The sequence below is a fragment of the Tasmannia lanceolata genome, unplaced genomic scaffold, assembly GCF_043159265.1.
Source record: "Tasmannia lanceolata isolate RefF3 unplaced genomic scaffold, GAP_Taslan_0.1 ptg000012l, whole genome shotgun sequence".
Classification (NCBI taxonomy): domain Eukaryota; kingdom Viridiplantae; phylum Streptophyta; class Magnoliopsida; order Canellales; family Winteraceae; genus Tasmannia; species Tasmannia lanceolata.
Window position 1 is genome coordinate 47453556 of NW_027518689.1, and position 23866 is coordinate 47477421.

General features: G+C 42.3%; 1 pseudogene across 1 annotated transcript; it reads left to right on the top strand.

Moving 5' to 3' along the window:
• Positions 1–1893: 1893 nt before the first annotated feature.
• LOC143888388 (protein DETOXIFICATION 20-like) lies at positions 1894–22680 on the top strand (annotated as a pseudogene). Its single transcript, XR_013254572.1, has 8 exons — positions 1894–2427; positions 3734–4275; positions 19936–20022; positions 20106–20162; positions 20300–20538; positions 20908–21026; positions 22034–22120; positions 22229–22680. The product of XR_013254572.1 is annotated as a protein DETOXIFICATION 20-like (transcript).
• Positions 22681–23866: the final 1186 nt, after the last annotated feature.

Consider the following 23866-nt stretch of genomic DNA (forward strand, 5'->3'; position numbering starts at 1 on the left):
AAACAATGTGGGCCCCACTGTATTTTTGGACTGCATGAGCATGCACGGCTCCCACATATAATATCTCCTCACTTTACATTCCACTTTCTATCACCTCACTTTCACTAGAATGTCATGTCACATCCAACAATCACCACCACAAGAAGAGAAAAACACCAAAGAAGGCCAGTTTATTTTATGAACTCGCATAGGCGGCATGTTTTCAACTTTATGCCCTGACACGCTCAAAGTACATGTGTCGGACCAAATTAAGACCATTTTGCCCTTCCTTGTTCTGCAAGTGGTACACATCACAATCAACCTTTTTCCTACTGATTGCGTCTCTTTTTCTACCTGCATTAAATATACCTAGAAATCCGCAAAATAAAATCATTTCATGTGATTTGAAAAAACCTACTTAAAATCAGGAATAATCTTTGCCATAGAGGCGGAGGTTGACGGCTACAAGGTAAGTTGCGACTGGAATGCAGCTGGGTGCGATCGGAAAATACATGGGTGCGAGTGTATTGAAGAAATCCGATTAATATTTTGTGATCTCGAGGCCCATACCTTCGAAGTTGGGAAAGGAAAGTTTTAATCTATGCTGTTGAACGATAGGGTTCGTTTCGAAATAAGTGTGGTTCGATATAGTTTCGAAATGTTCATTTCTCAACGCCGCCGTAGCCACTAGCTTCTCCCTCCCCCTTCTTGAGAAACCTCTTTTTTCTCTGCCTCTCCCTTGTTATGCTTTCATCTCCTGCATCTTCTCCCTTGCTTTTCCTTCGTCTTCTGCATCTTCAGCCACCGCCCAGTTTACAATCCTTGTACAACTGTAAACTTCGACATTAACGTCGCCGTTAACTTCGACATTAACAGTTGTACGAGGATCGTACAATTATTAACTTCGACATTAACGTCGACGTTAACTTCAACATTAATGTCGAAGTTAACGTCGACGTTAATGTCGAAGTTAACAGTTGTACGAGGATTGTAAACCGGGCGGTGGCTGAAGCTGCAGAAGATGAAGGAAAAGCAAGGGAGAAGATGCAGAAGACATAAGGACAACAAGGGAGAGGCGGAGAAAAAAGAGGTTTCTCAGAAAGATAGAGGAATAATCTAGTGGCTACGGCGGCGTTGAGAAATGAACCATTCGAAATTATATTGAATCACAGTTAATTCGAAATGAATTCTATCTTTCAACAGTGTAGATTAAAACTTTCCTTTCCCAACTTTGAAGGTGTGGGTCTCGAGATCACAGAATAGTAATCGGATTTCTTTAATGCACTCGCACCCTTGTATTTTCCGATCGTGCCCATCTGCATTTCAGTCGCACCTTACCTTGTAGCCATCAATTTCCACCTCTACGCTAAAGATTAGTCCTAATTTTAAATAGAGACGAAGGTAGAAAAAGTGATGGCGAGGTATATTTAATGCAAGTAGAAAAAGAGACGCAATCAGCAGGAAAAAGGTTGATTGTGATGTGTACAACTTGCAGAACAACGAAGGGCAAAATGGTCTTAATTTGGTATGACACATGTACTTTGGGCGTGTCAGGGCGTAAAGTTGAAAACTCGCCGCTTATGGGAGTTTAGAAAATAAACTAGCCTTCTTTGGTGTTTTCCTCCACCAAACAACATCTAACACAAGTACAACACCATACAAACAGGTCATGAAATTTATATTAGCCTGAAAGTGAGCTATTATCATCAAAATCTACATTTCCCGTCCTTTCATAAATCACACCCATATTCACCAAGAAAAAACAGAAATTATATGATTCTCTATAGACCACATGTCTCTACATGGGTTCTTCACTACCTACAAGTCAAACTCAAAGAACATCTAACGTTCAAGGGTCTATTCTCTTCTAGTCACCCATCTATTTAAAAGGACACTCAAGCCTCCTCTTTAACTTACCATTGAAGCCCTTTAACGCAGGCTAACAACAATTAAACAAACCCGTCGAAACCCAATTTGAATATATTTTCTACTTTGATGGTAAATCGTAGATCAAAATTTAAATGAAGTTCTTTTTGTATTATAGTTCGGAAGGTCACAATTTTTTAGGATATAAGACATGCTACCACACCAATTCGGTGAGATGAAGATGACTAGATACAAAATTTATACATCTTTCCCATTATATATTGGATTGATTTCTCATGGTTTAGGTGTGTAGGACATATCTACATAGAGAAGTATGGAGAGTAGGATGTATGATCAGCTTCTTCTTCCATCAGTAACGGTGGATGGAGAGGATTTGAAGGGAAGGATATTGGTAGAGTCAAAGAAGTTATGGAGGATTGCAGGGCCTGCAATTCTTACAAGGATTTCCTTGTTTGGGATGTTCGTTGTGACGCAAGCCTTCATCGGACACATCAGTGAAACTGAGCTCGCTGCCTATGCGCTTGTCCAGAGCATTCTCTGGCGATTTGCTAATGGAATACTGGTAAGTTCTTAGTTTCTAATTTCTTTTCCTATTTACAAATAGGGTGCACCATGTGGACCTGGTGAACCGATTTATAGTACGGTTCATGATAGTATGCTTAGGCCTTTTTTTATTTATTATTATTATTATTTTTTTCATTTTCGGTTTTGGATTTCAAAGAACTCGGGTTTCTTGGGTTTCGTATTCTCTCTCTCTCTCTTCTGTGAGAAGAGAGAGAGAGAGAGAGCATACACCCCCATTTTTGTTTCACGGGGTCCATAAAATTTACACCACATCACAGGTGAGTCTTACCATTTTACACCATATTTTTTTGGTTTTGAGCCCACCATTTTACTCCTCTTGGTTAGATGGGCTGAGGCCCTCCTCCTCTACACAAACCCATGCATATGGTAGGGGGCACCATTTTACACCTGGGGTTACATGGGGTGGGGCCCACATACTCTATCCAAACCCATGCATATGGCAGATGGCACCATTTTACTTCTGATTCATAGCTTGGGTCTTGGCTTGGGTGGGGCCATTATTTTACACCTCATGTTTTGATGTGTGTGTGTGTGGGGGGGGGGGGGGGGGGGGGGGGGCGCTCCATCTTACCCTTCATGTTTTAATTCCATTACCCTTCATGTTTTAATTCCATGGCCATGTTCTCACCATCTCCACTCAAACACATGCATAGGATGGGCCACCATTTTATATTTCATGGCGTAGGCTCACCATTTTACACCTTAGTATTTGATGGGATGGGGCCCACCATTTTACACCTATGCTTTGATGAGGTGGGACCCACCATTTTACACCAGTGGATAGCAAGGCCCAGTAATGCTAGTGTTAAGATATATGGTTAGATACAACTGTAGACAATGCAAGAGTATGCCAAATTAGCGAATAGAAGTCAATCAGAAAGCCTAGCCTAACGAAATGGGGATGTCAAGGAAAGGCTATTTCAAAAGCTTATGTTATTTTTACACACCCTTCCTTAGCGGTAAGTCCAGAAATGATTTTTTGGGTAATCCAAAGCCTGGATAAAAAAATGATTTCACCATTTATACTTTTGTTTTAGATGATCAAACGGTCAACGATACCCAATTTGCTTGGATCAAACCCAATTGAGAGCCTAGATAGATGGACCAGCATATCAATGACCTTGACCTTCATACACGAGAAGGCCACACAAAAAATTTGGACTTAAAGCAAAATACTTCGAAAATCCTCCTGTTTTTTAAATGACATACATACACCTGGCTCAAAAATTGTAATTACAGAATTGCCCTCATATGTCATACTTTCTTCCCATTTCCTTTGCACGTTGGGCATGGGAAGTGCCCTGGAAACTTTCTGTGGCCAAGCATTCGGAGCAAGACAATACCACATGATGGGCATCTATATGCAACGGTCATGGATAGTTATCCTCACCACAGCTTTCCTAATGCTTCCTCTCTATATCTTTGCAACTCCAATACTTAAGCTTCTTGGTGAGGAAGAAGAACTAGCAGAAGCCGCTGGCAAAATCGCCTTATGGTTCATCTCCATAAACTTTTACTTTGCCTTTAACATCACAATGCAAATGTTTCTACAAGCCCAACTCAAGAACTCTATCATTGCATGGCTAGCTGTTATCTCATTTTCACTTCATATACTCCTTCATGGACCTTTGTTGACAAGTTGAATTTGGGAGTTGGTGGGGCCACGGGTTCCTTTGTTATTTCGACTTGGCTGACAATCGCAGGAGAATTTGTGTATGTTTTTGGAGGATGGTGTCCACAAACATGGAGAGGGTTTTCTCAAAGTGCATTTTCGGAACTTTGGCCAGTGATAAAGCTCTCTGTACCCTCTGGTGTAATGATCTGGTAAGCTTCCTCTAGTCTCTCCTAAGCTCCCCTTTATTTTTTTCATCTCAGGCTTTTTTCTTAAGAGAAATTATGTGATGTTTAAACTATGTCGGTATGTCCACTGCATGGTTCAACTAAAGGAAGTGGACAACTAGATGCAAAGGAATTAGCATCGGCCAGAGCACTCTGAATCAGCTTGTTTGGAGCCAGAAACTCCATTTCCTTTTTCAAACATTTCTCATAGAAAATGACCAAAATACTCCTTGATCATAGAAAATTACCAAAATATCCCAACTAATGAAAAATGACCAAACTACCCCTATTGAAATGGCAAAACTGGCCTTCTCATGGAAAATGATCCAAATACCTCCTTGATCATAGAAAATTACCAAAACACCCCTATTCAAATCCTTCTCTAATATACCCTATTTCATAGAAAAAGACCGAAGTACCTCTAACACATAAAAATGACTGGAACACACTTACTACAAAGAGAATGACCAAAATGTCCTTGTCACCTAAAATTATAAAAATGCTCTAATTTCATGGGAAATGGGTATTTTGGTCATTTTTGAGGCATGCGTACTTTGGTTTTCTTTGAGACATGGTTAGTTTGGTCATTTTATGAAAGAGATATGTCTTGGTCATTTTTGGAAAGGTAGGGTTATTTTGGTCATATTCTATGAGATGATTGCATTTTGGCCATTTTCTTGTCGACACACTATTTTTCTTGGGTATTTGCTATTTTCTTGAGATTTTATTTTTTATCTTTTCCCTATTTCGATGAAAAAAATCATTCATTTCAGCCATAAATACTATTATGAAATGGACCGCATGGTGTCCACTTATTTTGTCGATTCAAACTATTCATTTGGTTGTCCTCATCGTAGATAGGTTGTGATAGAAAAAATCTCCTCGGGAAGATGATCCTAGTGTCTCGGGCCTAATGTTTGAGCAGCGGAATAATCTGTGTGGCGTCCCAACATGCACGAATGCTAAGGCAAGCCTTCAATCGTGCAAGGCTCTGAAGGCCCTACACACCAACACCCCTTGATGCTTCGGATGTGCACACAGTCTCTAAGCTGTTCAATAGGCTACTTTGCTCAGATCTTGACATGCACTTCTAGATATCCACTCTCATGATCAGCCTGCATCACGAGTACATCGAACATCAGGCGTTGGAGCCCAACGCAAAGTCCATCGAGTACGAGGCACGATGATGCCACGCACCAATCTGCCAAGCACTGGGCCGGGCTTGGTCATCCAAGAAGCAAGATGCCCCATAGACTGATCCGCGAGGTGTACACCTCACGAGGGCAGTCGAGGTCACCCGGTACGAACTCATGGAAGACCTAGAGATTGGCCTGCCCACAAGACGTACCGCGGTGCAAAAGGCAAACAGTATAGCTAGCTCCCTTCACCGGTCCGTAGGCGCAATGCATGTGGGAACCCAACTCAACATGTCTTTGGCCCTCATCCTCTACCAAAGAAACGGGAGCATCCTTACGGATAGCTCACAATCCGCACTCAAAGCTCCCTTAGGGCACGCTCATAAGTTATAGTATGATTTCCTGCTGTGTGTGTCACATGCACAAGCAACTCCTCTTACAACCCATAAGCAAACCATCAAGGTTCCGGCCTACTCCTGCTAGGCCTATTGTCACGCCCCGACCCCACTGTGTAGATATTTTCCGGTACTAGGTCATCTACCCTCCCCGATTTTTAAAATGCGTCTACACAGGGAATGGGGGTCTACAACTTATAGCCCATGAGCTTTTTCTCTCTGCTTCCGATGTGGGACTACAATCCACCCCCCTTAAAGGGCCCAGCGTCCTTGCTGGCACATCACACTAGAGGAGGTACGGCTCTGATACCATATTATGTCACGCCCCGACCCCACTATGTAGATATATTGTCCGGTTCTGGGTCATCTACCCTCCCCGATTTTTAAAATGTGTCTACACAGGGAATGGGGGTCTACAACCTATAGCCTAGGAACTTTTTCTCTCCGCTTTTGATGTGGGACTATTACAATCCTCCCCGGTTTTGTTTTTCTGCAGAAAACACGTCTACATAGGGAGAGGAGAAATCCACATATATAGCCCAGTAACTTTTCCTCCCTTTCCGATGTGGGATCTTTCAATCCACCCCCCTTAGGGCCCAGCGTCCATGCTGGCACACCGTACTGGATGGGAGGTCCCACTCTGATACCATTATGTCACGCCCCGACCCCACTGTGTATATATTGTCCGGTTCTAGGTCATCTACTCTCCCCGATTTTCTTTCCAGCAGCACTAACCGTGCCCGACTCACTCTGCGGGGACCGCCCCTTGGAGATGCTGAAAATGCGTCTACATAGGGAGAGGAGAAATCCACATATATAGCCCAGTAACTTTTCCTCCCTTTCCGATGTGGGATCTTTCACCTATAGGGGGAGGTGTCAGCATGTCACGGGGCCAACTCCCCTATAAAGTTTGGCCAACCAACCCTCTCAACCAGAAGTGCCCACCAAACATTCTATTGGAGACTACTTTTGAGAACGCAACGGGACAAGGTGTGTTCGGATTTTAATACCGGTTGCATCCCTGAACTTGTTTCTAGTGACACTCCCCCACCTGATAACGTCGACGCCCTCGTTGACACTAAGCGGTCTGTGAAGCTCAGTTTCACAATAGCAATGACTTCTCCATCTTAAAAACAGCTGCCACTAATACTTCGACAATCAGTCCACTCTGACTTCTACTACATACCACACTGCCTCAAATTCTGCCAACCACTGCTTTATAGATCTCCTGGAGTTATCTTCAACGTCGATGGTTTTCTCGGACTCCACCAAACCAGGCGAAGGTTTTCTGACAGTGCTTACAAACGTTGCGGAAGGTGCCATCACTGCTGGCACGACACTTGCCACTGGTTGGCCAAGCGTGAATGAGCTCCAGAAAGTAGCTTATGTTCCTGGGTGAGGAGCCGTCATAGGTTCCGCCTCCTGGTGAGGCAAAGGATCCCCTAGTGGGATCGACTGCTGCGGCAGCCACGCAAAGTGGGAACATTCGATGGGTAACAACTTATATCCCTGGGTGAAAGGAACCGCAATAGGTCCCGCCTCCTGGTGAGGCCAAGAATCCCCTGTTGAGATTAGTACATCACCACACCTGTTACTCTGGCCAGGTGTAAGATCATTAAAGGGAACGTACTACATCCCCAGTTGCGACGCTTAGTCTCGCTTGCTCCGGTCCAATGCCATAGTACTTGCTTGAACAATCTACCCTTATGTCACCAATGTCTCCTTGGGTACCTGCGGCGAGTACTCACAATGCTAATCACCCAAATCTTCCATCACTTTCACTTTCAACAAACACAGAAATTCCAAAGCATAAAGAAACACATAAACATACCATATCGTCTCATACCAACACAGCCTGCCCACATGCCGTCTGAGCTCACCACACTGTCCCATATCAGCATAGCAAACCCATTGTCGATCTAAGCGGCCTTGGCTTCCGTTCCAAGGTCTTTCGGAGGTGCTCCATAATGATTGTGAACTGCCATCCAAGTACTTCAATCATTGACCAGCCCTTCACCCTGAGCATGTCTGCTAGTTCGTTGAGGTCGTGAACACCTTCACCCTGTTGGCCCCCAGTAACGCCACCCTTCTCATGGGTTGTACCTTAACCTTGGTTCGCCGGTGCTTCCTCTTCACCCTGAGAGCATACTGCTAGTCTGTCAAACTGGTTATGCCATCACACTAAGTAAGCAAATTCACTTCGATGAGCGCTTTGGTGCCGACACGTTCAACACCTCATCGGTAGGGGAAGGCTTCTGCCAGCAAGCCAACCCTTGGTCAAGGAGAGCCCTTAAGGCCAAATGCAAACACATCGATGTTTAGCCAACACTGCAAAGGAGCATTTACAATTCTCCAACTGCCACTTCCGATCTCACGCATCGGTGGGTCACTGAAAGATGCCAACCTGTTCGTTGACAGATCCTGCTCTGACACTGTATCAAGCTTCGAGCAAATCCATTGAGCAATGCTTAGACAAACATAGATGGTACAAGTCTTTCCATGCCATCGCGCCTCTGTTGTGTGACTAAATTAGAATAGGGGACAGTTCAAACTTCCAAGTTGCCATACTTTGCCACTTTGTTAGCCAAGCTTACAAACTAACCCATGCCACCAACACGGCTCAATGATGCCACACACACGACACTGAGAAAGCTTTGCATCACTTTTCAGAAAGGAACGTACCCACACAGTTTCAGCTCTTTTCGGCTGATTAATGGACTTTAAAAGTGTTAGTTTCGAAGACATCTGCGACCTAGCATACCAAGCTGTCACCACTTGGTTAACATTCAAGCTCTTACATACACTGCCACAACTGAAAGCGTTTTCTGTTCTTTTGTGCACTGCAACATGCACTTGAGATGCACTAATAATAGCCACAAACACTGTAACTTGCTTCAACTATGCCAGGACAGACACCGACTGTATCATAGCTCCTTAACAAACTCTTGCATTCATAACCTGCTCTGATCTGACACTTGATACCATCTGATACCAACCATCAGAGCACACTCTGAATTCATAGGTTGGACATTTGGCTCTAGTACCAACTGTCACGGGCCTAATGTTTGAGCAGCGGAATAACCCGTGCGGCACCCCAACATGCATGAATGCTAGGGCAAGCCTTCAATCGTACAAGGCTCTAAAGGCCCTACACGCCAACACTCCTTGATGCTTCGGATGTGCACACAGTCTCTAAGCTGTTCAACAGGCTACTTGGCTCAGATCTTGACATGCACTTCTAGATACCCACTCTCATGATCAGCTTGCGTCACGAGTACATCGAACATCAGGCCTTGGAGCCCAACACAAAGTCCATCGAGTACGAGGCATGACGATGCTACGCACCAATCTGCCAAGCACTGGGGCTTGGTCATCCAAGAAGCAAGATGCCCCATAGACTGATCCGCGAGGTGTACACCTCGCGAGGGCAACTGAGGTCGCCCCGGCACGAACTCATCGAAGACCTAGAGATTGGATTGCCCACAAGACGTACCACGGTGCAGAAGGCAAACAGTATAGATAGCCCCCTGCACCAGTCCGTACAAGCAATGCATGTGGGAACCCAACTCAACATGCACTGTCTTTGGCCCCCATCCTCTACCAAAGAAACTTGAGCATCCTTGTGGATAACTCACAGTCCGCAACCAAATCTCCCTTAGGGTACGCTCATGAGTTATAGTATAATTTTCTGCTGTGTTCGTCACATGCACAAGCAAGTCCTCTTACAACCCATAAGCAAACCACCAAGGTTCTAGCCTACAGCTACTAGGCCTATCAGGGGAGGAGTCAGCATGTCACGGGGCCAACTCCCCTATAGAGTTTAGCCAACCAACCCTCTCAACCAGGAGTGTCCACCAAACGTTCTATTAGAGACTGTAGACCCCGATCCGAGAGAGGCGGGGGGACGTGCCCCCCAGAGGAGTCTTAGGATCATCCACGTGAAGGAGACTCCACCAAGGAACTCTCGAAAGAGTGCCCCTCACAGCATAAGCGGCGATGTAAAGTGAGATACCTCTCGATTCGGGGACTAGCCCGGATTCGAGGCGCACCTTAAACAAAGAAAGAGTCGCCATCCAAGGAAGTAGGCCCTGGATCCCATGTTGTGCTCTGTCGCAACAGATAACCAGAGATACAAAAGGTTCATGCCTGATGACGAATGGGGAAGGGGTTAGGCGCCTCCAATTCCTCCAAGTGCAAGCACCTGGCCTCTTATCCCATTTATTATTAACTTTGAAGAGTTTTGGGCGAAAATAATGCGAAATGGGAACGAATATCCCCGAGATAACGTCTAGCTAATCATGCATGTCTCGGAGATGAACAAGAAGCGCACACAAAAAAGAAATGAAAGACATGCCACCTAAGAATAGCTTGGTTATGAGTGTCATGCCTAATTGGTGTCTATGTTCTGGTGGACAAACACATGCATGCTACAGCTAAAGGTATAGGATCTGTACAGGAAAGTAAGAAAACACAGCAAAACATACAATATGACAAACCCTAGACTCTAATGCGATACTTGACTCGGACCAAGATGGCCATCCATCCTAGCTGCACTACGTATCCCGGCCTCGGGAAGAATCAGAGTCAACATAGTTCGACGACCTATGCTAAACTACAATGCTTAACCCTCTAGGACCGCTATCCTATACTCGATCAACTAGACCTGACTAGTTTTTAAAGCTTCTTGCGCCATTACTTAAGTTCAAGTGAATTGTGATTTTTAGGACTCCCTATATGCCCTAACTAATGCAAGTAGACCCTACACCCTATGTGTGACTAGGCTGTGCGTCCTAAGGAAAATCATGGGCTATCTAAACGCATTCTAGTCTAGCCATCGACTCGACTAAGTGTCTAACCGACCACGACTCGAGGCCTCCTAACTCTAGGGACACTCACACGACCAGACACACAAAGCAACACAATCAGGACAGACTCCTCACTCTAAGACACCCCAAACGTCTAGGATAGGCTCCTAACTCTATGGGAAGATCTTTTGAAAATGGTTTGCAAGGTTATTTTGAAATTTTTTTGTAGTTTTGGAAGGTTTGAAAGGTTTTGAAGTTTGTAGAAGTCTTTGAAGTTGTGAAAGTTGTTACTGAACTCAGGATGCCAGGTGCAAGCCTGAGCTGCCTACGTACCCCTCAGCTAGGGATCAAGCCATCGGTAGTTCGTACCAGATAGCGAGAAATATTTGTAAAAAATGGTGACTGGACTCAGGATGCCTGCTGCATACCTGAGCTGCCTATGTACCCCTCAGCTAGGGATCAAGTCATCCGTAGTTCAGATCAGATTTTCCTGACTACTCCTAATGACTCGAGATTTTTGATGTTTTGAAGTGTTTTTGTTATTTTTGACACAAGATGACAGAATCCTATCATCACAAGGGAAGGACAGATCCTGATATCCCGCAAAGGTTGGACAACATCCTATGCTTTGCGGGGGAATTGGATAGAATCACGACTTTGCAAGGGTTGGACAACATCCTATACCTTGCGAGGACGAGACATAATCTCATGACCTGATGAGAGGATGGACAGAATCCTAACCCCTATGATGATAAGACAGACTCCTGAAAGACTGAAGGACTGACTCCTATGCTGAAGACTGACTCTGAAAGATGGAAGGACGGACTCCTAAACTCTCTATGACAGACTCTAAAGAGGAAGAAATCCCTTAACCTGCGAAAACTCTAAGGTAGGAAGGGAAGGGGGTTGGCTCAAGAAGCATTCCGTCATAGCCGATGGAAAAGATCAAAAGCCAGTGAGAAATAATCTCTAGATCATGGCAAATAATGAACTTCTATGACACTTTTCATGGCAAATAATGAACTACCAAGTGATCAAAAACCACCCTCTAACTATGATTGTCAAAGAGGCAGATTATCATCGAGGCAGTAACTCAATCAGGCGGCCAAATTTCTTTTTGCTAAATTAATAATGTATACTTATAGGAGAAAAGAACCTAATAAAGAATAGCACTGCCAATATGGATTTAACTCGCAGCAGGGAGCAAATCAGGGACATATGTAATAGTTGAAACATCAAACGATGATAGACTACAAGATTGATAACTCAAAATATTCAAATCAAAATAACAGTATCAAGACATGTCTATGACAAAGGATTCAAACTTCATAATTCTCTAATCCTGGTATTTACGAAAACCAAAACCAAAATTTAGAGTTTAAAACCCAACTCTGCCATTCATTGAATACATTTCACCAGTATTAGACTAATACTGAAATTATCCCTATTTTTCTTTTGAAATGGGAACCTTCAATCAACCAGAATTAAACGCGACCCATTTAAAAGAGAATCTGCTCATCCCTGCTACATTTCTTCCGATACTGGCCGAATAAAGACCGGAATTAAAAACATGCAAATCAAACCCAACAATCAAAACCTCCTGGAATTAGTTCAAAGTAATTCAAAATACATGGGTTATTTTAGGAAATCAAGTAAACCAGGCAATCAATTCACTCCCAACTCAAAAGTGAAGCATTTCAAATCATAGTTGCATACAGGAAGTAAGAAAAGATAAATTCAAAGGGCACTTACAGAGGAAGAGGGAAAGCAATCTGAGTATTTCTTCCTTCAATCTTCTTCTTCTCCCCGCAAATCCTCGAACCAGCGGCGTGCTTTTCTTCTCGAAAGGAGATGGATTTGAAGAAATGGGTTAAATGGAAGATGGGTTTTGTGGAGGAAGTTGAAAATGGGAGGAGATTGCCGGAAGTAGTGGTGGATGGCCGGCACCGGCGAGATTGCCGGAGAAGGAGACCCAAATCCCCTCTACAATTTCTTCCCTCCTCTCTCTGCTTCTTTCTGTGTGTGTGTGTGTGTGTGTGTTAAAAACAGAAATGAAGAATCCAGAAGGGGGAGAAGTCGATGGAAATGGGTTTTGAAACAAAAATCGAAATGGTGGCGGTTCGGTGGAGGAGAGGGGGATGGTGGCTGAGAATGGGCCGGCCGGATTTTTGGGTTTTTTGTAGTGGGTTTGGAGAAGATGATGGGTTTTAATGGGGTTTTGAACGGTGTAGAAGATGGGTTTGAAGAAAATAGATGGAATCTAAGGCAAAAGTGATGGGAATAGGAAGAGTTGCAGATGGAGGAGATGGTGAGATGGGTTTGAATGGGGTAGCAGCAGAGGAGGTTGGAGACGATGGTTGGTGGTGATGGAGGTTTAGGATTCTAAAAAAAATAAAAAATGGTGGTGGTGCTGATGGTGGTGGAGGAGAAGAAATGGGGGGGTTGTGGATGGCGGCTGGTGGAGGCAAAGGGGGAGGCACGGTCGGAGAAGGAGGCCGGAGCTTCTTCTTCTTCTTCTTTTTTTCTTTTTCTCTCCTCTGCTTTCTCGATCTTTTTTTTTTGAAATGGGTTTTGTGTTGGGTTTGACGGGGATTAAGGGTTTAATGGAGGTGGATTTAGGTTTTTTTTCGAAGTGGGTTTGGTTTTAAAAATGGGTTGGTTTGGTTTTAAAAATGGGTTTTGGGTGACAGAGGAGGTGGCTGTGGAGAGGCTTGGTGGTTTTGATGGTGTTTTTTTTAAATGGGTTTAGGGAAGAAAATGGTGGCTAATAGAGAGGGGTCGGCTGGAGGAGGAGGCTTGGTGGTGGTGGAGGTTGAATAGGCTTGCCGGAGAAGAAGGTGGGTTTGGTGGATATGGGTTTGAGGAGAGGGTAGAGAAATGGGGAAGAAAATGGGTGGCTGTGGAGGTGGAGGCGATCGGTGAGGGTGGCCGGAGTTGGGAGAGGTGGTGGTGGAGGCAGTGGCTCGAGCTCTCTCTCTCTCTCTCTCTCTCTCTCTCTCTCTCTCTCTCTCTCTCTCTCTGTTTTCTCCTTGATTTTTCTCTAAAAAAAAATGAGGCTTCCCTTGCTTCGAGAAACCCTAGATCGATATATAGAGGGAAATGATAAAAATTTTCTCTCCCCCAATCCTCCATGGACAGCCCCTCCTAATGCATTTACGACTACTCTTTTAATGTATAAAGGGGTGGTCTAGGTAAAAAAAGGGGCAAACAAACTTCTTTTCTCCTCAAATGATCCTAACCCTCTAATATGATCCAATGGTTGCCAAGGGATGCTTACACCTTAAGTAATACCAGAATTCCAAGATCACCCCTCTAAAGATGACAAATGACCATTATATCCAACACAAATATCTTGCCTTTTATGAAAAAAGGAGGGCGATATCTACACAACTAAGCTTTGATAATTCACCCTATCCCAACCCAACTTTGATTATCGCACACACTTCGCCTGTCTTATTCTACATTTTTCGCCCGATTGCCATGAAATTCTGCAGGGGTATCCTTGAGAACACTAACAATCACTTGGGAAATTTGTACCCACAAATGTGCACAACAAGATGCCCAAAACCCGAGCCCTCTTCTCATTCTGAGCCCAGTCCCTCAGGAATTTCTTGAGATTAATTTCGGAATATTTTGGGACTCGGAATTTGGAAATTTTATTGGCTTTTTGAAGTTCTTATTCAATTTTGGGGACTTTAGGGTCTTGTCAAAATGGGGTGTCTACAGAGACTACTTTTGAGAACGCAATGAGACGAGATGGGTTCAAATTTTAATACCGGTTGCGTCCCTGAACTATTTCCCTGTGACGCTAGTCTTGTAGTATGACTGTAATCGTAGGATAACCATACCCCCAACCTGAAATTCCCTCTCAGGCCGATTAGGGGTGCAATTCTGGTCGATTTTTGGGAATTTGGGTTGAGCTTTTACCTTAAAATCGGGTCGGGTTCAGGTTAATTCCAATTCATTATTTACCAAAAGCTCAACTCAACCCGACCCAAGTTTCACGCTTAAGACCGAAGTTGGTTAGCTTGTTGCTTCATTCTGTGAGCTGCTCGCTGTAAGTTTTCTTTTACCAAGCGAATCAAACTATCAATTTCTCTCAATTATTGTTCTACAACAGCCACTATTGTTCCTCCTGAAGTATATAGTGTGAGAGAAGGTGATGGTTGTCCAGAAACGACCTTGGATGGGGAGTCAAGGTAATAGTATGAAATGATGTGTTATACCACCACTCTGCTAGACATAGCCATCGAGCCCACTTCTTAGGCCTGTCCCCTGTAGTGCATCTAAGGTAGGTCTATAGGAAACGGTTAACAACCTTTGTTTCCCCATCTGTTTGAGGGTGGTAAGCCGAGCTCATTTCCAGCCTGGTTCCTTGGAGTTTAAAAATTTCTTGCCAGAAGTGACTAATGAAAATCGGATTTCCATCACTAACGATTGATGAGGGAATGCAGAACACGGATGGCTTAAGGCTATGAAATGGGCATACTTACTAAGGCGATCGAACACGATTAACATGATATTTTCCCATAAGAGAGTGGCAGTCCTTCAATAAAGTCTAAAGAAATTTCTGTCCAAATTCGTGTGGGAATTCGTAGTGGCTGCATGAGGCCTAGTGTGGGTGTATTTTCCCCTTTATATCTTTGAATCTGCTCGCTTTCAGCAACACACCTTAGTGTGTCCTATTGTACACCTTTCCAATAGAGGGATCAATGAATCCTTTTTAACATCTTATGGTACCCTGCGTGTCCTCCCGTAGCTGAACTATGCATCTCATGTAACATTAGCTATCGCAATGGTGAGGTGTTGCTGATGACTAACCTTCCTTTGTGCCTTAGCTCACATGTTGTCCATGTGTATCTCTGTATTGATTCAGAACCTTCTCGAAGTTGGCTAATTAGTTGTTATAGCACCGGGACAGTTTCCCACTCAGCTCTAACTTGGTGAAACCATCCTGTGAGGGGGAGTTGTGATGGCATGGAATTCCCCATCATCTTCATATTGTCGGGAAAGAGCATCAGCTGCTTTATTCTCCATTCCCTTCTTATAAGAAATTTCATAATCATCTCCAAGTAACTTACTCAACCATTTTTGTTGGGCTGGATTAGTCACCCACTACTCTGACAACAACTTGAAACTGCAATGGTCGGTCTTGATCATAAAGTATCTCCCAATCAAATATGAAAGCCTTGCTGGTGAAAGCTATTGGGCGCCTGTTTTGCATTAGGACAACCCAATGCCTGCACCCGATGCATCACTTTCAATAATAAATTCTTGAGAAAAATCCGGTAACGCCAACACCGGTGCCGAACGCATGGCTTGTTTGAGTTGATTAAAAGCGTGCTCAGATTTAAGTGTCCAATGGAAGGATTCTTTTTTAAGCATACCAGTCAGTGGTTTGCTAATCTTGATATAGTCCTTCACAAGCCTCCAGTAATACCTAGTAAAGTCCCAAAAAAGCATGAAGGGCCTTCAAGGTTTGGGGCTTGGGCCAATGTAGCATACATACTCCCCACTTTTGACAGGTCGATAGCAACTCCCTCTGTAGATATTATATGACCTAGACATGCAAGTCTTGTCTGTCCAAATGAGCACTTGCTACACTTAACATACAGATGATGTTGTTGCGGTAATTGAAGGGTAAGTCGTAGTTATTGTATATGATCTTGCCAACAACGACTATACGAAAGTATGTCACCAAAGAAATGCAAAATGAATTTCGGCAAATAAGGTTTGAAATTGTCATTCATAATGATTTGAAAAGTAGAGAGAGAGCATTTGTTAAGCCAAATGGCATAACAAAAACAAGCAATGCCCCTCAGGAGTTCGGAACTGTTTTTTGGACATCAAGTGTATGAACCCAGATCTGGTGAAAACCCGATCAAAGATGTAATTTGGAAAAGAAATGTTCTCTATGTAACAGCCAATAACTCATCCATCGTAGGGATCAGAAACTTATCCTTGAAGGTTACTCGATGTATTGTGCGAAAGTCAATACAAAAATTTCCAAGTATTATCTTTTTCTTCTCACCAAAATAATCAGTGAAGAAAAGGGACTAACACTGGGTCTGACTATTCCCGTAAGTAGCATTTCCCTCACTAATTTCTCGATTTCATTCTTTTGCATACACGGACAGCGGTAAGGTCGAACATTAATTGGAAGGGTACTTGGTTGGATCCTACGATCCTAGGGCCGTTTTGGTGGAATACTGGTTGGCTCATTGAAGATGTCTTGGAACTCTTGTAATAGCTTGGTAAGTTCAGGCTCCATTGATGATTCTTCTTCCGTGGCTGTTATGACAAACGAGTGTGTGAATGCCCTTTGACTTTGTTTCTTCAACACTCGTTCCATCTCTTCACGTCATGCAGAACGAATTTCACTACTCTTGGCCCACACAAAACATGCTTTCATCCATCAACCCAAAATTCCATGTGTCAGTGAAATTCCATATGATCATGTCACGCAGTGTTTCAAGCCACTGGGTTCCCAGCACCACATCATAACCTCCCAAATGTAAGAGGTGGATGTCCGTGGAGAACTCTGAAACCATGCATGGCCCAACGGAAACCTCTACACATCACATCACTAATTATTTGGTTCCCATTGGCTACAATCACTTTCAGAGGTGATGTTGATTGGTTTTGACATCATGTACGTCTAGCCACTCATGGATCCACAAAATTGTGGGTACTACCTGAGTCAATCAAAATCATAATGGGTCGATGCTTGATGTACCCTCGCATTCTCATAATTATCGGAGCCAGAGTTCCGGTCAAGGCATGAATCGATATCTTCCTCCCATCACTGCCAATCTCAGGTTCATCTTCCGAATTGGATTCATCTTCGATGTCTGAGTAATCAGCTTCAACTAAATAGAGCTGCTTTCCTTTACACCTGTGGCTCAGTTGAATTTGTTAGATATTTTCAAAATGTTTTGGGTCAATTCAAAATATTTGAAAGTGTCTTTTCAAAATAAAAAGAGAAATAAAACAGATTTTCAAACAGGGCCAGTCAACTGCGGATTGGAATATCAAAATGTATATGATTTTCAGAAAGGTATGGCCGGTTGACCACGGGTAGGCCGGTCGACCGTGGTTCTTTGGATCAGAAAAAAAAAAATTCGAGTAGCATATCAGCTGGCCACCATGGGTAGGCCGGTCGACCGCGGCTGCGCGAATATCTATCCGTTGGGAGAAAAATGGACACATCTTTTCACTTACAAATTGGAATCTCTTCGTGTCCTTTTGCTTTCCAACAATCATGAATGATTTCAAACTTAAGGGACACTTTATGGATGATCCAAATTAGTTATATCACGACGAGGTGCGATCTAATGACCACTGTACAAACCAATCTAAATGGTACTTTTAATGGATGCTTTTAACATTCTAAAGGGTACTTTGAAGAGATGCTTTTCACATTGAAAAGACATCTATGGCTCTATAAAAATAGCAGAAAATCTGTCTTTTGAGAGTTAGTTATTGTTGGATCTTTTCTCTTATGAAATCCCCTACTATCTTGTTTTTAAAGGTAGAGTTTTACACAAAACAGTGCACTAAATACTGTTTTTCTGCAGAAACAGTTTTAGTAAATTTCTCTAAGGCTTGTAATTCTTAAAGGGCGTTTTGGGTTTGATTCCGCTTGTGCAAAGCGTCGTTAAACATTTGTAGGATATTCCTACAAGGCTTCATTGTATCTTGGAGGCAATTCGTGGATCCCCTTTGCACACTACTGGAGGGGGAGAAATTTGTCTTAAGGAAAGCGATTACGCGCCTTGAAGCATTACTACTTGTTGATCTTAGATCTCCATCATCACCAGATCCTACCAACAAAATTTGCTCGTCACAGTTGTAGAATAGCCCTTTGGCCAGGCGTGCATCCATTTCAGCCTGCGTCAATTGCTTGACGGTAGGTGTCTCGGTTGCGTCGGTTGACTTGGAATTGTCTTTGGTAGTCACCACCAATCTAACCATCTCCACCTTCGTTAGACCAGATCGGTTTCGTTTGGATTGCTCCTCGGCATTTTCTTCTTGCATGGATGCTATCCGTAGGGCTTGGCTTATGGTCTTGGGTTTGAACATATGCACAATTACTATTCGAATTTCTTCCTTCAGACCACTAACAAAACAACTAACGAAAACTCATCCCTCAAGCCGTTGGTACGGGTCGCCAGTTCCTTAAAACATTGCTGATAATCCTTTATAGTTGTGGTTTGGCGAAGTTTAGTGAGAGATCCCGTGAAGTCCTCGAGGGCATTGGGCCCAAATCGTGTGCATAAGGCATCAACAAGCTCCTTCCAACCAACACGTCCTTAAACCCTCTCAAACCATTGAAACCATTGCAATGCTTGTTGCTCTAGATGGATTGAGGCAAGGGGTAACTTTTGCTCTTATGGCATTTGGTTGTAGTCAAAGAATTGTTCTACCCCGTTAAACCCACCCGAGAGTAACATCCCCGTCGAATCATGGAAATTCAACCTTGCTAAATCTAGTGTGGACAGGCCCCTGGGATGTACAATTCTTTGTGGGGAGCTATCAATCAACCCTTGCTATTCTTGTTGAACCACAACTACCAATGCAGCCAGCTGCTCATATTTGAGATTCATGTAGAAATCATATCCTTGATCTCTCTGATACCTTCTTCTTGCTTTGTAGAATTGTCCCGGAGTTTATCAATCTCTGCTTCCATCTTCTTAGATTCCTGTCCTCTAGTTCCGCCAACCATTTCTTCAATATCAGGCTACCACAACGGTTGCTCTGATACCAAATCATATGAATATGGAAGAAAAACACAGAAGCAAGAATAGATTACGTTTCCCTCATCGGAGGGGGAGGCTCTGCACAGTTTTTGATATGAAAATAGTTTTATGATTAACCTCAAAGAAAAAAAACTTGGCTCATCATACTTGAACGACTCCAATAGATAGACTCTGACTCGAACAATTAAACTTATTGATAGCTCAAAATAAAATCGTACCTAAGAATTCAACATATCAAATAACAACCAATAAAAATAAACATTAACTAAATAATTATAACAAAAAAGATAGCAGATACATATCAGCATCACATACCGTAGATTTCTTTATGGTCAAAGACCTCTCTCTCAGCTATACATTAATAAGCAGGCCCCTAAAAATTTTAATCAACAGGCTTGGCTCATTAGAATTTTATGGACGATTATCCTCTTTGGAATATTCTCTATGGAGCTATTCCCTATCAAACTCCAACTTATATGCTTCATCTTTTTTTAAATTTGTGGATGACAATACCAATTCCATATGGCTATTAACCTATTGTTTGTAACAGCTTGGAGCTCTGGTACAATTCCGTGCTGATCTTAGTAGCGGGGTACTTGAAAAATGCCAAGACAGAAATATCTGCCTTATCTATCTGGTATGATAATCACAATTGACTGCATTTTTAATTTTCATAAATGCAAACTAAAATAATGATACTAATTAAATGTGGATTTACAGCGTTAATATCATTTCTTGGGACTTCAATCTCTGTATGGGTTTCCTGTCAGCTTCAAGGTATGGTTTTATCTACTTTCTCTTTGGATATGTGGTAATGGGTGAGCAAATTCATTTACTCAAATTTTCGGTGCCTATGCCAAAAAACCAGATTGTTCTTTAAAAGGATTTCTTTTTTTTTCTCCTCGCATTCATAGCGTACGAGTGGCAATTGAGTTGGGGCGTGGGGATGCAAAAGCTGTGAAATTCGCAATAAAAGTGGTCACAATCACATCGTTATGTATTGGTGTGGTGTTTTTTGTGTTGTTTTTATCACTGGGAAGCGCCATTTCTTACCCATTCAGCAGCAGCAAAGAGGTGGCGAAAATAGTGTCAAGCCTCAGAGTTTTTCTATCATTCGCCGTCTTGCTCAACAGTGTTCAAACCGTACTTACAGGCAAATTCTACATCTTTTTTAGTATATATATCATACAAGGAACCTACATTTACATCCCCTTGTTTTGATAGACACCCCCCATTTGAGCCTCTTTTTCATTGCCTATTGAAAATCCAACTTCCATGGAGTTGTAGTAAACTGAGGCGATCTGGGTGTGAGTGTTTATCAAACTAGGTAGTGTAAATATCACTTCCCATAATAAGTATAGTTGTTGATTTGGTGGCTGATGCTTCCAAGTTTATATGGGAGCTGAGTAACTTGGAACTTTTAAACAATTTATTTTACAGTAATCTCTCGATTCTTTTCTTTCATTGAGTTAATTTGGCATTTCTATTTCTTTTCATTTAACATTTGTGGTGTTGTGAGCAGGGGTAGCTTTTGGGGCTGGTTGGCAGAGTATTGTAGCATTCGCGAACAGTGGTTGCTACTATGTTTTAGGGATTCCTTTAGGAATTTTGCTCGGCTATCTTACCTCTCTCAATGTGAAAGTAAGACCCTCTCTATTCCTGTTGCAAATAATATTCAGATAATAAGGTGAACTGATCTTTTGGCTAACCCGGACCAATATTTGGTGCTAACCTGAACTAATATTTGGTACTGTTGAAAATTAGAATAAGAAATACAAATTAGAGAAGGTAAATTGCACTTGTCGTTTTGAAGATAAAACCCTTCTGCAAAATGCGATTGTTGAAGGAAGAACTGCGAGTCGTGGCACTTGGTTACTCTTCTTAAGAATCGTATTCGCCACTACAGTGCAATCGGGATCCATAAATCAACGCTCCAAGATACAACAGACCTGATAGGCTCCAGTAGATGTGCACTCGCTTACTGGTCCACTTGGAATCACCTTAGAGTTGTGTTCAGACACTGAACAGATATGGAGGAAAGAACATGAGCAAAAACTCAGGGTGAAAGACGGTCTTTAAAACTGTGTCGATTCTATCAAGGAAGAAGTAACTTCTCCCTTGACAAAGAAAGGTCTATACCAACAGTTACTCCAAAACGATAATAGAATTTAAAGAACCAATTAAGAAACTGTTTAGGAAATAAAAAGATGTTTAAAAATTTATAGAAAACAAAAAACCCTTTTTTGAAATATAAAGATATTTTTTATTTACCCGACTTGGACTTCAGACCATAGGCACGGCCCAACGAGCGCGTGTTTTAAGAACTTTGGTTCATGTAAAACTAGACCACCTAATAAATTCCAATGTCCACTGAAAAGCCCAAGCCTTTGTCTCCACACTACCTCTTATAAGGAGGTGAAAGTCTCTTCAACTTTCCAATGTAAAACTAAAAAATATGCATTGGATTTCAATCCCACTAACACAACACACTTGATTTGGGTTCAACTCTCAAGGCAATACAAGAACAAGTAGTTTGAAAAAGCAAAAAGGGAGATTCTTTATTTTGAATCTTCCCTCCAAATTGAGTTCAAAATTCTAACATTTTGGGTTCAAAATTCTAATAATTCCTCTTCTTGGTTGCTTTTCAGGGTGTTTGGATTGGCATGATGTGTGGAATGGCCGCACAAACAATTGTACTTATTTGCATTATTGGGAGAATGGATTGGAATATTCAGGTAATAAAGATATAGAAATCTCAATAAATCAACCTCCTTTGCTTCACCAATGCCACTCTAACATTCACTTTTGAATTAAGTAATTCATACCTTTTGCCCATTATGCAGGTAGAGAAAGCGTCGGCACAGCTAAATAGATGGTTATTACCTGATGCCAATGATTCATATGACAACCATGCCCATGCTTAACAAGCCAGTCGATATCTAGGTAGCAAAGGGAATGAGAGGTAATGATTTGCTTAGGAAGCCAAGTCGATATCCGAGAAGGAAAAGGCATCTAGGAAATGAAATCATTCTTTACAAAACTAATTTTTTTCTAAGGAACCAAGAGATGGGAAATGCAGAGAGAGAACAATATGAGGCTTTCCCCCAATCTATTTGCAGACCATCCTTGAAGCTCTCTCCTTATGCTTAGATTCCAGACACATTAGTAATAAGGATCCCATCTAGATTCTATCTACTTTCCATGAAAGCTCCTTGAAAAGGAGAAATAATAGAAGACCTGACTGAAAGCTCCTGGAAAAGGAGAAATAATAGAAGACATGACTGATTTAAGGTGATTAACAAGGATTTTGGCTAAAATCTTGTCTATGATGTTAATGAGGCAAATGGGCCCAAAGGTAAAAACAACCAACAATGTCTGCTTTGATAAATCGATCTATTCTCCCCCAGCTTTCAACATGGGCGAAGAAAGTAAGAGGTCCTCTGCCCTTCCTAAAGCCATGAGAATTGGTTAGAAGTCTTTCTCTCCCGCCTCCTTTGCAATGAGAGAGATAAAGGTAGCCTTAAGATACTGATATAATTTGCCCTATGGAATTCTTCCAGCATCTCTTTCTCTCTCTCTGAAAAACACATCTTTATGGTCTCTTCTTTTATTTTTTCTTACATTTCTTGAAAAAATGTCATAGTAAAACCATCCAAACCCTGACACTTTGTCACCATTCATAGCAAAAAAAAAAAAGAAGAAAAAAATTTCACCTGAATTCTGCTTCAAAATATTTTCTAAGCTGAAGTGTTCTTGAGAGTGTTCTAAAAGAGATGTCAAGTTTAGGGCACCACACCTCACGACAATGAAACCATTTCTAAAAAAAAAAGCAATCAATCCCTTCATTCTTGCTTCATCTTTGACCCAAAGGCCATTGAATAAAACTCCTTTTACTGTCTTCCTCTGTAACGCCGTAGAAATTATTTTGTGGGTCACCTTCTCTGAGTCATAGTGCTTTTGACCACTGCCTCTAATGGATCTCTTCCCCTAGGACATGGTCAAGTTTATAACAAAGCTATGCTCTTTCTGCAACTAACCCTTCACTAAAATATTTCCTTTTCATCTCCTCATCAAGTGTTTTGAGTCCATTTGTAATCATAGTCACAAGTCGTCTGCCGATCAAACTAGTCAAGCACTTCAAATTCAAACCTTTGGTTAAAATTCCTTGGCCCAAACAATTGGGCCCTCAACTAAGTAACCAATCAAATCCGGCAACCAGGCCATTCGAATCCTTCGACTGACCTGTCCAAAACTCACCAATCAAAATCCCCAGCTAAATCAATCAACTCCCGCCAGTCAAACCAATCAAATTAAATCAACTCAATCAATCCTGAGGTGGGGGGTACAAATAAGTCTTTCCGATTCAATCAATTCTTGCAGGATAGGGTTAGCCGTACCACTCTCCAAACCTCCCAGGACGGGGTACAAACTACTTCTGGTCGTATTCCGACCATGCCCCTAAGATAGGGTTAAATACCATT